Source organism: Pogonomyrmex barbatus, unplaced genomic scaffold (genome assembly GCF_055798465.1).
Source record: "Pogonomyrmex barbatus isolate J1 unplaced genomic scaffold, ASM5579846v1 scaffold17, whole genome shotgun sequence".
NCBI classification, from domain to species: Eukaryota; Metazoa; Arthropoda; class Insecta; order Hymenoptera; family Formicidae; genus Pogonomyrmex; species Pogonomyrmex barbatus.
The window spans coordinates 3,909,753-3,927,293 of record NW_028297113.1 but is presented as its reverse complement, the minus strand read 5'-3'; the positions used below and the strand labels follow the sequence as shown (position 1 = coordinate 3,927,293).

At 42.5% G+C, this 17,541-nt stretch overlaps 1 protein-coding gene across 2 annotated transcripts in view; it reads right to left on the bottom strand.

Moving 5' to 3' along the window:
* The window catches only part of LOC105423205 (uncharacterized), a 248,838-nt gene that overhangs the window by 154,598 nt on the left and 76,699 nt on the right, over positions 1-17,541 (bottom strand). The gene's annotated exons all lie outside the window — the stretch shown is intronic.

Genomic DNA, 17,541 nt, shown 5'->3' with positions numbered 1-17,541 from the left:
GGTTTCGGCCCGGGGTTGGCCGGCAATTAATATTATTTATCGACGTCTTAATCGGCCAGCCGCATCTAACCACCACCTCTGGATCTTGTTGCCAGCCAGGTCGGGAGGCCAGGTGGCTTCTGAGAAAGCGGACGTTAAGACCATGGCGTTCGAACGATTTCGCTTGCCGGCTTCGGAGTAGGATTATGTTCCAACCACCTCCGTCTTTTTGTACCACGGCTATTCCTGAGCGATCGTTTCGCTATCATCGCTTTTCAAAGCAAAACATTCTGTTTATAAGTAATCAACCTTTTAATAAATGGTGGAAAATTTTGTTACAAATTAAATATGTAAAAAATAATAAAGATGAAAATGGATAGACAATAAGAAAAGATTGATAGAAAAAAATCTCTATCGTTAATCTCCGTATGCTTATTTCTTTATATAAATCATTCTCGCTTATCTTTTCCGATAAAAATTTGTCTCTCGAAGTTTGATATTGTGAAACTTTTATTTGTGAAACGGAAATCTATCGCGTAGAAAAGAAGCAAGAAAAAAATGTGTCCGATCAAAGAAAAGAACGTTATAAACATAAATCAAGATAATTAAATATAAAATTTGCCGTGGCTTTGCGAAAATGAAGCCAAAAGGTAAAATAAAAGTGAAAAAAGTGGAAATAAATCGATAGGAAAGGGAGTAAACGAAGTAAGTAAAGAGACTTATGACTAGAACGACAGAAGAAAAGAAGACATTTTTTACGGTCCTTCGCTGGTTCGCATAAACGATCTTCGCTAGCTCTCGCCGCTTTCCTTCGCTTCTTTACCGTCGTTTTTTACTTCCTCCATTTTTTCCGTTAGGACGTTATTTATGGAACTTCGCTGGAATACGATTCTTCAGCGTCGTGAAAGTTGGATGCTGAATTGGCTGACGGTATTTTGCCAGTAACGACGGGAAAGGGCAAGACAAGGTAAAAAAAAAAAAGAAAAAAAGAAAAAAAAAGAATGACAACGAAGAGAAAAACTATTGCGCGACACCGACGTATTTATCGTTTGTGCTTGCATTTCCATTTGCCGTCAGTTTAGTCTTGTCCATCTAGAACTCTACATTATCAAAAACAATATCAACGAATTTATTCCTCCAATTATCCACGCGATACCGGTATCGCGCTCGCTAACGTTCGTCAGAAGGCCAAAACTAAGTGGGCAAAAAGAAAAGCGACATGACAGAGAAGAGGAAGAGAAAATATATGATCAAATTGTCCGTTTGTTTAACGCGGCCATCCGCCATCAACTTATTACGCGCGCTCTCTTGCGGATGGCGCGTTTTTATTCCCTTCCTGCATAGAATTAAATTACGGCGCGCATCTGATTACGAAAACTTCGAAGCCGCGGCGAAGAGGGAAGAGCGAGAAAAAAAAAAGCGAGCGACGACGGCGAGGGTAGTCCGGTAGATGGAGAACGGCTAGATGGAGAAAATAGTGGGCGGCCGCGGGAGACGATGAAGCTTGGAAATTTTTCCAAGAGCGCGCCCCGTCGGTCTCGCGCTCGACGCGTCGGGTGTTCGCACTGACTTTGTCCATCCACTTCTGACCGTGCTCTTTATTCAGCGGCGTTTGTCGTCTTTTCTTCCATTACAATGAGCCATTTGCGAGGCGTCGTCGTAGCCGCGATGCAGCAGCTGTATGCCGGGCGCGACGTCTATTACGGCGAACGGACACTCGCTCGGTCGCTCGGAATTTCGCGGCAGGTGGAGCATAAAAAAAGAGAGGAGCGACGATAAAAGCGGAGTTTGGGGACGAGAAACGAGAGAGTAAACGCGGAGGATCATTTTTTTATTCGTTGCGCGCGAATATTTTCAGGCGGACGTAATAAAACGCGCAAGTGCGTGCGGCACAATGGCGGCGAGTACTTTTTAATTTCTTTCTTTTTAGCCTAGCTTCGAAGATAACTGAAGGTTCATTTTATCCGCGCCAGCCCGGAAGAACAAAATAGTCAAGCTAATGGAGAAATCTTACGGAAACTCATTCTTCTTCACGCGGCTTTTTTAATACTACTTCCCATTTTCATCTAATGTAGTAATCTGAATCCATGCTACTCTCACATATTTTTCTAGAAAAAGAATATTATTAACAAATTTTATATCGTACCATTCGCGAATTCATCTAAATATAAATCTCTTATATATTAAATATCTTATCTCATATAAGACAATACCTCTGAAACCTCAATGATTATAAATAGATAGCATTAAATAAATGCTCTTCGACAGTAAAAAATTTTATCGTAAAATGTTTTTATCTAATATCGCAATAAGAAATGTAACATGTATCTGCATATACTTGAATATTCTATCAAACATTATCAATTTTCACACAAGCTAGCCGTACGAACCAATATAATTCGCACGATTTAATTTTATGGATTCACGGTCACCGAAAATTCATGGCTCTCGGGCTGCAAATTCTCGCATTCCCACGAATCTCTCTCGCCGGAAGGTAACAGCACCGCCCGTCGAAACGTACAATTAACGTAACCAGATCGATATTACTCGTCGACTCGTTAAGCCCAACATCAGGCAGCGGCGGCGGCGGCGACGGCGGCGGCGGCGGCGGTGGCGTTCAGCGTATGTCGATTGAATCCTGGCGTGCCGAAGGCGGCAAACTCGGGGCGCCCGTTCTCCCGGTTCCTGACGTTCCCTCCTACGATTCCCTTCTGGCCCCCTTCGGGATAACAAATGACCGCGCCGCCCCTGAAGGACAACGGCGGAGCTGCCTGCGCCGCGCGCCGCAGTAGTTCGGTCGTAATTCCGCGCCCGGTCGACAGGCCCGTAAGTCACGGGCTCAAACGAAGCGTCGAGGTATTAATTAGAGTTTCCGACCGGGTACCGCGACCACTTATCACCGAACCCGACTTAATCCGCTGCCCTCCCAGCCGGTTCCCCGGAGGACGCGCGCGATGCGGAACCGCAGCGGCGGCGGTGGCGGTAGCGGTGGCGGTAGCGGCGGCGGCGGCGGCGGCGACGGCGGCAGCGGCGGGGGTTTTAACCCGACGCGATTTAAACCCTTCGATGAATGTCCACCTGACGACTACCGCGAGTTTGCGGCGAGGGCTAATGAATCGACTCAAGTTTTCCGGCTTTACCGAGTTACTCGAGGAACCCGCGCGATTCTTTCTGGAGCTGAAGCTGAGACTCCGCCGTCGGATACGTGTGACGTTTGATATTAATTTTAACTTCTCCCAAACTATCGTCCGACCCCATTTCTTTCCGAATATACATATAACATCGTGCATGTCGTGTACGAAAGTATATATATATATATATATATACACATACTTATATACGAGGAAGAAAGAAATTCCATTGTGCTACTTACATAACATAATAATGTAGTTAAGATCAGTTTCCCGATAATCTGATAAAAAAAAATCTATATAGACTCATAGAGAGAAAATGACTTCATATCATGCTCGGTTTTCATATTTGCGCTACACCGAAGGCGTGATTATACGGCTGTGAAATTACGCGCTAAGCTCGTCTTCGCACGAGCTCTCAATAACACATAACGTGAGCCGAGACTAATAATTTATCTAACGTTTCTAGGAATATACATTCGTCTCTCTCCATCTCTCTCTCTCTCTCTCTCTCTCTCTCTCTCTCTCTCTCTCTCTCTCTCGCTCGCTTTCGGAACGTAATGAAGAAGAAAACGTACCTTCGCCAAAGTACCGTGATCGTAACTTGATTAATGGAGGGCAATGAAATCAGCGGATATGCGAGCCGTGTGTGCGGAAAATCAAAATGCATACGTATGGAGAAGCCGATAAATAACACGGAAGTTAGCTAAATTACTAGGTGAACGCCACGTAGGCGATCGTTTGGCTCGTACATACGTCTCGTTAACGTCCTGGATATAACTTTGACATCAAATCCGTAGTCGAGGCACGCACAGAAACACGGCACGGTTTTAAATGCGGGGCTAGCAAAGCGATAACGTCTGTGTAGCCGAGGCTTTACGCTCCAGGAATGTATAGCTGTCGTAAATAAAAATACCCTAACGTCAATTGCTGTATAAAAAAAAAAAAAAAAAAAAAACAAAAAACAAAAGAAAGATAAAATGTGTCCTGCGTGTTCTCCATTACGTGTACTCGCGCGCGTTTATACAATTTTGCTGGTAATAAACTCTCGCGTAATCTAAAATATATGCGACACGATAGTCATTAACGCTTTTTTTACCTCACTAATAAAACGATAAATTTCTGCGAACTTCGGTACGTTAATCGCAAAGATCCCTCCTATCCTTTTGCAAGATCTGCGTTGTACATAATAGATGAACGCAATTACAGCAGTACAGAATTGATTGATATTTTTGTTGACTCTAAATTAAAAAATTCATTTTTTTAATAAAATGCAGTGCGTCATTTTGAAAAACGTATTTAACATAGATTGCAATTTAGTTTATATTACTTTTGGATTACATTTTTTGTCAGGATAGAATTTTATTTACAATATTTTTAAAAAGGCTTTTGCAGCGAAGCTTTGAAGTTATTTCTATAATGAACAGTTTTGTTCAACAAATCGAAACGTAGATATAATGCCAAATATATGTGGAGCACTGTTTGAAAAGAAAATAAAATCGAAATTCGTTGAGATTGATGAGTCTGTCAAAATTACGACGGAATAAGTTGAATTTAATCAAATTAAAAGAAAAAAACTGGGAATATATAACGGCAAAAGGAAATAAATGCTCTTGTAAAGTGACGCAATTTTTTCCGCCACGAGTGGAGCGAATCGTTGATTGAAAATTCGTTTGTTTAAGTAGGAAACTCTTTGTTGAGAAAGGATTTTCACGCGGATTTCTCGCATCTCGGATTTCGCTAATAGGTTTTAAGTTAATCTTTCTCTTCATCACGATAATCATCACGTATGATATCTCTCGTGTTTCCTCCATATTATGCATTCTGCCTTTTCCCCATGTGGCACTAATAACTTGATTCGAGTGTGATCATTAAAGACTTTCTCAAAGCGAACACCCGGTGCATGATCCGATTACCCTCCTCCCGGCCCCAAGTCTCACATTTTGGAGTTTGGACTGCCGGGTGCTCACCATGGGATTGACCACGCTTGCCCTTACCTAGAATTAGTCTGACCATCGTAACCTGCTATTAACTCGACTACGAATTGATTCTCCGGTTTACTGCCATTTGGAGAACTCAGATGAGACCGGATCGTTCTTTACTAATACAGATTCACAGTAGGCGTGCAATCGTATGTTAATATTAATTTCGATTAAAAAATCAAATTGTCAAAAGATTCCCAAAAAATTTATATCCATAATTAAATTAGAAACATTACTAAAAGATTAGCAATAATTTAATTCTTACAAAATATTCAATATCGAGTTTATATAAATTTTATTATACTATACTTATATAAATTATTTTATATAAATTAATATATAATTATTTTTAGAATTATTGTTAGAAAAACGAGATAATAAGATTGATAATAAGGTCGATAAGGACAAAAGAAAATTTTCCATTTGTTAAAACTTGTTTGTAAATCCAATAACTGTTAATGCAATCTTGCTGGCCGAACGGCTAAACTATCGGCTATCGAAAACTACGAAATTGATGCTGCGCGGATGCGTTGCGTGCGTTAAGAATAACAGTAACATTTGTCGTTTAGATAAAGGGTCGACGAGAGGAAATGACAAGAAAGTGGAAAACTCTACAAACGGCTACTCGCGCATCCATCGACGACGTAAACGCGAGTAACAATTTTCTCGTTCGCTCGACGAAAATACTCCACTATGGAAAAGTAACTCGCGACATTTGTCCCGCGAAACCGAGCGTCAAGTTGTTGCAGGTGCTTTATTTGAAAAGTCCGTAAAGAAGAAACTCGACTCGAACAGATCGATCTATCGAGGGTATCTCACCCGCGGTCGGCGCGGCGTATCGCCGGAGAAGATCAGGATCGCAAGGATGACTTTTACGTTTTCTCGTCCGCTTCGCTCCGGGCGGATAAAAACAACGCAAGAAGGAGAGAACTCCGTTTTTGAGGGTGAGATGTGCGGATTTACGAGCGTTCTCGTTAGGAGAGAGTGATGTTGTTAAAAATTGCCCCCGCCCCACGCGGCGATTACGCGAAATATCGTCCTATAACTTTAGCCACCCCTCATTTATGATTTTCTGAAACATATATGAAGGGACGCAGAAATAATTGCCTCACCGGGAATAGAAACAGTCCCTTTGTGAGGGAGACTCCGACATACTCGCGAATTCGGCAAACATATCGATCACCACCTTCATTCTATTGCAAAGTTCAAACATATCTCTAACGGTCGAGTGCTGGCTTACGTCCCGAATGAGTTATCGTTCCTGATGCTCTGCCAAAAGTGAAAGCGGGAATGGGACCCAGCAATAAGGGAGTATCGATTAGTGGAAGGGCACATTTTGTGACGTAAGAGAACAAATGAATTTTAAAAAATAAAAAAAGAAAGAATAAAAAAAAAACAAGATAATATTTAAAAAGGGATTGTTAATTTTATTTATTTAAAAAGAGGTACAAAGTTATTTTTCGAAATGCGCGAAGGAAATGTAGTTGAAGAATCACGAGGATGTAGCCTCTAATCTTCTTCAAGAGAGGCAACTTGGAGGCAACTTGGAGGTAACTGACGTAAATATCCGGTTTTTGGATCAAGAGACACGAAGCGGGAAAAAGAAAGAGAACAAAGCGGTAGAAGTGAAATATCAATAAACTGAAATAAAAGTTCAAAGAAGTAGCGATTTCAGTATCGTTCCCGGAGGGCGAAAACCTCTCGACGTTGTACGCGAGTAATCACCTCCGGTCTTGGTCGAAAACATAAAATGAGGACAGAAGACCGGAGGAGGGCTATACAGGGGCGGACGGCGCGTCCTTGAAGTGCAGCAAAGGCAGAAAGATGAAGGAACAATCACGAAGGAAGGACGGATCCGGAGCCGCGCTTGTTCAAGAAAGGAAGAAAGGGCTTCGCAAACTATCCTCGTCGCGTCGGTACCTAAACGCGAGATCGTTGAGAAGCGAAGAGAAAGCGAGGGAGATAGAAGGGGAAGAAGGGGGGGGGGAGAGAGAGAGAGAAATTGTATGTGTGCGTGCGTGGCTGTTTCACTCGACTGGTTCTCCATGGCTCCCTCGGAGAGGGTGCGAGGGGAGGTCTGCAAGGTGGGGTGGGTGGCGGGGCTGGTCGTACACGAAACAGCACTTACACCCCCGCGACTGCGAACTCCCGACCCTCTCCAACATTGGCCCACCTCTTGCTGACGGTCGGACTGTAGGATTGCCAGAGGTACGCAGAGGTACTGAACTGTGGATACCACCCTGTACAGCAGTGGTTTTCAGAATCCGGCGTGCAAGTTCGGACAATTGTGTGAGTCGACGTATTAACTCGACATATCTATGCGCGTCATGGATTCTTATGCATTCTGCACATATAAAATTTTATCCATCAAAAATGTTACGCATAACAATGTTTTTCCGCTGATATCAAATTTGTATTATTCACGTAATTCGTGAGAGTGGCGCGAGTTTTATACGGTCTCAGTATTTCAGAATTACATATAAATGCTTCGTCCGCATGATAATAATTTTAATATTGTACGCGCGGAATACGTGAATGAATACAGAGGTTTGCCAGCGTACGTAACGCGTATGCTATCGCGGGACGTATTATTCGCAACAATTTGTAGAGTGCGATATTAGCATGCGAACGGAGTGCGATTTAGAATAACAAATTTCACGAAGCTTCTTGCGCCGTCCGAACGTAATGCGACAGTGCTGTCTGACTTTCATCTTTATTACACCGACCGGTTTAATGAATTTAATTCACAGTGAGACATGGATACGCGTAATTGCCAAGCAAACGTAGGAGAGGCGCGGTTAGCTAGAAATAATATATCTCGCACGCTCAAACTTTTAATCAAGTAACCGCCGACAGTTTCGAAATCCGACATCCACCTGCCATCTTCGCGCAGTTTGGATGGCACGAAAGTATTTAAATTTGATTAAGGATCTCCCGAGAATAAGAGAGAGAAGGGCAAATTGTGAGAGAGAGAGAGAGAGAGAGAGAGAGAGAGAGAGAGAGAGAATGAGAGAAAAGGAGAGTCGGGATGATTTGGAAACCACTGCTACATCGTCGACTACATTGCCACGTTCGTTTAGGTGTAACCCCCTCCGATTCACCTCCACGTCGAGCGCCACGCGTAGCTTTGTAGCGTGTCTACACGCGCACAGTTGCACGGGCGCACGAAACACACAGGTATCCCTGCGGAACTCCGCTTGATACCTTCGCTACTACAACTCGCGTTCTTCCCGTACTTACTCGCCAAGTGGAATTCTCCCGTGGACCGCTCCAGCCAGTCAGCCAGCCGACGAGCTAGGCAGCCATCTAGTCGCCCAGCCATCTCGCAACCACCCGGCCCCCGTCGTACCGCCGGAGAGAGAGCAACCTCCTACCAATCCGTTGGAACTCGCTACGGCCCTGGTAATGAAAACGAATTGCTCTTCTTCCACGACCCGCCCTTTTCCATCCTCCCCCGGCCGTATAGACACGCTCCCGCGGAACGAAACACGGAGGGTTCGCTCGCGCGTCTACTCAGGTAGACACCGAAAGTTTCTCGTTTGTCGAAGGGCCCCGGTGTGTTTTTCGCCCCTCCGCTGTTGAAACCCACCGACGCTAAATGGAAAACGTAATTGAGCCTAATGCGATCATTTTCCCGATTACGGCACGACCGTCATTACCGCGGGACGTCGCCGACGTATCTATTAATATTTTTCAATCTCCCTTTTGACGCCATCGCACGCGTCCGCGTGAGAACGAGCGTAAACATTCGCGTGTATATTTCATATTTTTTTCCTTCTTTCTCTCTCTCTCTCTCTCTCTCTCTCTCTCTTCTCTTTGACAGACTTGTCACGGGTTCTCTTTGTGAATGGGGATACTTTTACGCCTCATAAATTCCGATAATGAGCCGAGTAAGCGTGACTCGGCCCGAAGAGAGATTGCGCGTCGAGATAGGCTCTGCCAGACGCATTAATAGAAATTCATAATTCAGACTAATGAAATTATCCCCTGATTATGCCGGCAGCCTGGCCTGGACGAGCGAATATTCCCAAGCTCGTTAATAAATGAAGTTCGTGCAAAGGACGATATCAAAGTTACAGAAGCTGATAAAAAGAAATCAGCAAGCCCGGTGTCCACCCTCACGTCCTCCTTCTTCTCGCCTCCGTCCTCGCTTCCTGCGCGCCACGCAGGACAGGCAGCGAGGATACTATGGCGAGAGGATGATGTAAATTTGTGCGTTACGGGCAGCATCGAAGTTGCTGCTACAGTGGGGTGGGTAATGAAAACGAATTGCCCTTTTCCCTACTATTTCTTGATCCTCCGCCGTCTCTTCCGTCTCCTCCTCAGCTTTTTTGACGCCTAGACAGGTTGCGGGCGGGGGGAGGGAGGGGGAGGAGGAGGAGAGATATTCGTTCGACGTACTCTTGGGAGACTTCCTTTTACGAGGTAAGAGAGAGGAGCTCCTTCTTTTTTTCTTCTCCCATCTCGCGTCTGTGTGCCGGGTAATATTTCGCCGTTCATTCGCAAATTGAAAAGTTTATAACGGGCGGTAACGGCGAGCAAACGGTGCCGGTCGATCGATACATAATGAACTAGCGAACAATGTAGACACGCTTAATTGAAAACTCGTAACTTTTTCGCCCCGAAAGATATTTCGGCCCGATATTTTCCCAACCTCGCGCCGCGCGCGAAAGCGGTATTGCGCGCGGCACAACGACCGCTGCGCTCGACCGAACGCGAGTTTCGTCGTTTTTCGAAATAACATAGCCGCACCGCGTATAATTTTAATTTTAATGAACTCGACCGAACGCGAGTAATAATCTCGGTCGGCGACCGTGTAGCATGGTGGTATTTCAATTTCCATCGCACCACGCGAGAGCGAAACTTCCTCCTATCTTCATGTTACATATGTAGAATGTTTCTAAAAAAATGGACAGGCCAGCCTTTACGAATTCCATTTCGTCCTGACATAACGCCTGGACTATTCTCATATATTTTGTAATTTTTTTCAACATCTCTATCGACACTTTATATTTTCTTGAATATATAACTATATTCCTTTATCAATAAAAATGAATAAAAATGAAAATTCTTTTCCATTTGTAATATTCAAAATTCCAAACAATTGCATAGGCTGAACACTTTTACCATTATAAAACGATATAACGATATAAAATATATATATTTTATTAGAAGATACATATTTGGATTTTTACGAGCGATATTCTGATTCAATTCAATTGACTGTAGCATGTAGATGGAGGGAAAAGATTATTTTCGATATAAATATTTACGAAAATAAATAGAGTTGGTAGAGAACACACGCTAAAAAGATACCAGCTATTTTTTGAAACCCTTTATGGAACCTATTTACATATTTCAAGGACTACGGGGAATTCGAAATTCCACGCTCGGTAGACCGTAATACTCTCGAGAAAAATAGGACGCGTGCAAAGAATGCGCTCACAAAAGTCGAATATGCGTACTGCTGAACATCTCGAATCTTCGTGCTTTTTTTTCTTCTCTAGACCCTTCGACTGGTTGTCTGCTCGTTTTGTCACCCTACCAGTACTCGGTACCACACTCTAATTAGACTTACTGAACCCTCTAGATATTCTTCGTAGGGTCTGAAGAGTTCTCTACGTACCGTGCGCCACGTTAGCGCCATGTTAGCGGAAAAATAATAATCCCATCATAAGAAAGAGGAGCTTGAAGCACAGGCACGATCGTGCTACAATAAATTGGCTCGTTTGATAGCTGCAATAATTTTATCAACGCTTTATGATACCACGCATCATGGTATGTAATTTTTGTTCCATCAAAATTGATTATTTATTCGATTACACTCGATGGTGCTGCAAACTTTCCTCTTACAATTAATAAAATATATAAAAAGTGTAATATTTTTCATTAATATTTTCGTATATACACGTATATAAAACATGAATAAAATTTACAAAACGTTGAAAATGGACAGCAATGTCCAATGCAGCAATGACTGCAAACCTATTTTGTCCAGATAAATGTTACTTTTTTTTTTTAAGGGAATGTTAAATATAAAATCAAATACATTTTGAGACTAGAAATAAACGCAGAAATTGTCCCAATTTAAAAAATCATAAATTCTGACTGTTTTATGATCAAATAGTTATGTGACGCTTGCATTTAATTTTATGATAAAATAGCACATACAAAAATAAATCGTCCAGATAATTTACATTATTTCAAATATATAAATAATGACTTAAGAATTTTATAATTTAATTATTTAATAATTTTTTTTTAATCAAAATTTGATTTCTATTTCAAATAATTAATTTCTGAATATAAATCAAATAATTAATATTCTGAAAAATAACAATGTTCAGAAATGCTTAAATTATTAACGATAATTTTATCTCGCAAAAACTTGTTTTCAGAAGAATAAAATCAAATTTCTGAAAAATTTAAGCAGCATTTTTTTCAGATAACCGTTTCATTAAGTTCTATCTTCATATAGATATTTCTTCATCCACAATTCATCCATCTTTCACGTCAATCATTGATTGACGTGAGCTTACTTAACTTGAAAAAAACTTCATCGTTTATATAAAAAACCGATAACACTTCTAAAAAATAAAAAAAAAAAATGTCAATATCATAGACTTGTAAATTTTATTGAACGATATAGAAAGAATAAAAACTATCACAATGGAATATGTCAAATTTCTCTCCAAAAAACTGCTCAAAGCTTACAATGTCTGTACGACTATACTTTATTACTACGATTGATATATCCATCATCTAATCGAATACTCGATCTTCTTTTTTCACGTGCATGTACGTAGATATGTATACGCGTCGTATATTTCAACTTAAAAACACGGCGTAAAGAAAATCTCGTAAGATTAAAGCGACGCGGAATCGATTAATTCGCGCCGCATGCTCGTTGTGTCGTAACAAGAGCAAGAATGCGGATCGGTCATCGTGACTTTGAGAAAACGCGATCGATGATGAAAAACGAGATCGTCGAGTGTTGTACGGACGGATGGACGGAGGGAGGCGGTAACCGTCCTGTCAGTAAAGCCTCGGTCGAATCAATTAAAAGCTTGCGGGTCGGGACTGAAATTTATGCGGGAAAAATTAACAAGTCAGATGTTTCCCTTCCTGCCCTCGGTCGTTTGCTCATGCCGCTACTCTCGTTTTCATGCCGCAGGTCGAAGATATTAAATTAACGACAATAATGAGATAATCGTCGAGTTGACGAATTCAGCGCTCGTCCTATTTCTTCAATGTTCCTCTAAGTTCTCTTTTAAAGCCTCCAATAAAGATCGCGTCGCGAAGGATCCTACGATCCCATTTTCGCTTCGAAATTTAGTTTCGCGCGTTGCTAACGGGATCTTTATATCTAATTTCGATCGACGAGACACGTAACTAATTTATTAATAACATGTAACTCGCGCGCACGCGCGCACGCGGGAACGTGTGTCGTATCCCGTTAACGAAACTGCCTGTCGTAAAGTTCCGAAGTTTGTAAATGAGAATTTCGCCAACTTTTGTAATAACCGGTAAAACGTTCCATAATAACGGCCGAGAAAGAGAGAGAGAGAGAGAGAGAGAGAGAGAGAGAGAAGGCGGGAGGGAGTCACTGCATATAGAAAGACACAAATCGGCTTCTTCGCCGCTCGCTGCAGGGCCAACTACTTATTCGCTCGCAATCTTAAGCGCAGTGTAACAGTGTTCGTAATGGCACGACGGCGTTTCGCGCTTTCGATTCCGCGATTCCGGACAAAGTTGTTATTCCCGAATAAACAGCGGGGAAGCGATACCGGCGCAATTAAAGGTAAAACACAGCGGCGGGGAGAAGCTCGGAAGAACAAGCAATTTGTACGGTACTATTGGCACTGCCAACTTAATCCCGCTCAGCAAAGTACACGGCGAACAAGGCTCTCTGCCGATATCGGTCAGAGTAATTAATCAGTGCCATATGGTAAGCCCGAACGTCGACGGCTCGACGACGGCGGAGCAATTAATAACGTTTCCATTATCAATCGTGCGTAGTAACCGCGATGTTTTAACTTTCCCGCCGACGACGAGTTTGTAGTCGTCGGGAAAACGCCCGTTAATAACTCTTTCTTATCGATCGCCCTTCGGTGAAACTTTTCACCTACAGTCTACAGGCGGTTCTACAGGAGCTAGCCGTCCGCTGACGCGACGTTCCCCGAAATGTAACGGTAAGTCCCCGTGACGATTTACATACCTAATCCGTTTCGCATTTACGAGATCGAAACGATTTGCGCGAGTCACGGAATTAATTGTGAACTCGATTGTAAACTCGATATCTAATGTAAAATAAAGATGCGCGGACGAAGAGTAAATTTGTGAACTCGATTGTGAACTCGACTATACTTTATCACATATCTGTGTGTAAAATAATGATGCGCGGACGAAGAGTAAATGCATGACGTATCGTACGTGAATTTGTGGATAAGAAAATTGTTCACGTATTATGTGTAAATAATCTAGATTAATTACTTGAAAGCTATTTAACCTATGTTCCCAGGTTGACTTGTGTAATCGATAATCGGTCACGCGATGCTAATGCGTATCTATTGAAAAATGTTAAGGAATAAGCCAAAATTTTAAATTAAAAAATTTTACTAAATATAAATTTTACTATATAAAAATTTTACTAAAAATATCAAAGCATTAAAGTTGTTGATTTTACTTAATTAAATATTAATATAAAATTTCTAATAATCGTATCTCCAGATTTTTAATTTAAAAAGAGATCTCTCTCTTTCTCTCTCTCTCTCTCTCTCTCTCTCTCTCTCTCTCTCTCTCTCTCTCTAAAATCAGGAAATTTTTTTAGGGAAAAAGGAGGGAAAGAGAGAGAATTCTATCAATTATATCGAAATGTAAATGAGAAAATGCAAATATCGCTGAGTTCGAAGAACCGCGCGGCGATAAAAACTTTATTTTGTTCGTGCCACATCAGGCGTGCGCGAGTAAATTGATTTGGTCGGGAAAATGTAAACGATTAGAGGGCATTCCAATTATGAACAATAGTATAGCAACGTAACACACACATACACCACACACACACACACACACACACACACACACACACACACACACACACACACACACACACACACACACACACACACACACACACACACACACACACACACACACACACACACACACACACACACACACACACACACACACACACACACTCGTGTACGCACGCACAAGTAAAGGAAGGGGCAACAAAAGGGAGAACCTTACCATATGTAATCAGACACAATTGTGGATTTGTGCCGCCTCGCGCGGTAATTAGTGCTGAAAATTCGCGTCGGAATTACCGTGGCCATAAAATATAGCTGCTTTATGGCATAAAAGCTAATTAGTGGCACGTGCTCGCGGCAACGAGACGCGCAGGATACAATTAGTAACGAATCGCGGCAGCTGCGTCGACTGAGGAAAATTCATCGGGGCGCCGACAGGAAAAATATGTAAATGTTTGGAAAAACAAATTATCTCTGCATATTGTCCGGTCGCGATTTAGTAATTGCCATTTTATTGGCACAAATATCAAAAGCTACAATACATCACTGTGCGCAAAGCTTAAGCGAAATCACCGGTTAATATCCATATTTTTCATAATCCATTTAATCCGATTAAGCGCGGAACATTAAAAAACTATTAAAAAGTACTTTAATATGGCACGTAAAAGACTTATGTTAATTTAATGTAAATAATATTTATCGCCTGTGAACAGTCTGCACTGCATCGCGCCAACGTATCATATACATATATTTTTAACTAAACATTTTTAACGTAAATTTTTTAGAAATATATTAACTAATCTTATATTAATTAAGAGTGTCAGGCAAATATTTCATATTTCTCCTTTTTAATTCAGCAACTTTTTAATCTCAATTAACAGAAAGAATCTTCTTTGAAAAACTTTAAGGGAGAAAGATAAATGATCCGCGTCAGTGGGCGGAAGTTACATTTGCATGTTATACGCAGAGACCGGTGTCTCGAAAGGTTTTATCGTATTATCTACTTCGTTAGCTGAATAATTGGATTTGCGGTTAGACAATATCCTGGCGAGATCCCAAGGGCATGCGGCCACGCGCGTTTTTAGTATCCTACACATACTATAATAACCAACAGCTAATAAATATTCGACGATGAATGTATTGGCAGCTTTCAACGAAATGGAAGAAAAGAGAAGTACGGAGGGAGAAAGGGAGGAAGAGATGGAAGAGGGAGCGAGAAGGGAAGTAGAGAATTATTGTAAGAGGCGAGAGAATGAAATTCACCGAGCTTCATATCGCGGTCGTTACTTTTCACTCCCCCTCCCTGTGGAATTTATTTTCCCCTTTCTCGTCCTGTCGCATGCGTTTTTCGTGGGTCACATAAAAGAACAAAGAGAGAGAAAAGAAGAGAAAGAAAGAGAGAGAGAGAGAGAGAGACACAGAGTGGAAGAAATAAAACACGAGAGAACATGATAGATACAGAAACCAAGAGAGAGAGAGAGAGTACACGAACGAGGCAAAAGACAGAGAGTGTGCGGATCAAAGAGAAAAGAATAAAAGAGAGAAGCTGAGAGGGGGAGCGAAGGTGGAAAACGCGGAGGAAAAAAAAGGGACGGAAAAAAAAGAAATATGAAGGGGAAGAAGGTGAGAAAGATGGAGAAATGCGAAGGAAGCGGAACGGGGGGGGGAGGGGGGAACGCGAGAAAGAAGGGCAGGGATGTGGGAGCGCGAGCCGGAATCGGTGCCGTGAGGGATTTCGAAGAAGGCAATATTTCAATCGACGTCAGATTTATCGACCTCCCGCCGCCTGGCCATACGAAATGGCCGGTGCGCGTGTTACGTGCCACTTCGTGAAGTGGTCTCATGTCTCTCGCGGCCACCTGGCTGTCTGCCTGCTCGGCTGCTCCGTTTTGTCCGTCATGTGTCGTTACGCGCGAATCTCATCTTCATTGCGCCCGCGTCTCATTTTAACCCTCGGACAGGTCGTCCATCTCGATCCGACGCTGCCCCCCCCCGACGCTCGTTTTTAGTCACCGCGCCTATGATTTTTTAGGATATTAATCGTATTGGCTGGTACGAGTGGAAGCGACCCTATCATAAATCTACCACCCTCGCCCCCGCTGTCGCAAAACGCATCGAGATACGGATACCTTACCGGGAACGATGACGCGGCGTGCGCCGTGAAAAATATTGGAAAGTTTGGATGTACAGGGTGCGGCCCTCTCAACTTTACTTTACGTCCCGTAAAAACTGAATTTGACACGCCTGGTCTAGAGGAAGGAATAGTCGGCCATATCGGCCAGATGCTAGTTGTTTATTACTTTGTAAGTCCAATATTTCGACCCATGTATATAGGGTCGTTTAAATAAAATGTAACACAACTTGCTCTTATATCTTACAAAAATAAATACCTTGAGATATAAGAAAAAAACATATTGTCTAATTTAAGAAACAAAGGAAGATAATTGTTAACAAGAAAAAAAAAAGTAGAAATTAATTAAGAAAAAAAGTCTAATTGTCGAGTAATTGTGGATTTTAGTTAATTTATAGATGTTTTTTATTTCATGATAACAATTATTTTGATCATAGTGCATTCCCCCGTTTATTAATCATAACTGTTGAACAATATACAAAAGTTGTACGACTGCATGCTGCAGTTTCGCCTTTAGAGCTTACGTTCAGCTCAATGTAAAGCTGGGATAAAATTCAGCCCGTAACGTTACTCTCCTCCAACAATTGCGGTTAGTACTGCAGGCGCAGGTAAGATTATTGTTATAGTTATTATTATCACCGTAGCACGTTACGATAATCCGCATATATATTTGGTTCCAAAACATTCTGTCGGTCCCTCGGCATGCTAAGCAGAGGAGTCTCGTCTCGAGCATTCGCGCTCTCCGCAACTCCCATTTGCGATCATCGGACTGAAGAACGAAATGTCACATACAAATGTGTCACATACAAATTTATCGTATTTAGACGTCTTGACAATCGTGGATTACGTCCCTGTCGCACTCCGTCGATATTCCAATGATGTCAATTTTCAGTTTATACGACGGGTATCAACCTGCCACGGGAACCGGGCGATAAGGTAGCGAGACGACGCTTGACAATCGCGAAAAAAATCGGAAAACAAAAGTTCGGGGGACGACACACGGACGGAATCTATTTGATCGCGCGGGAGGGAGGCGCGCGACGCGTTCGAGTATGTGGATTGGGTTGTTGCACATAAGAGGTTGCTCGAGGCGTTATGGGATTCTGCGACGGAGGCGGTAAAGGCGGACGCGCAGGAGCAAGGAGGGGGAGGGAGAGAGGGGCGCGGAAAACCCGGGACGCACGACGGAGGATGGGGGTGAACGAGGGAAGAACCGCGATGCTCCGGATTGGCACGAAGGGTTGAGGCTGCTGGCTTGCGCTTCGGCAACTTGGCGGGGTTCGGCG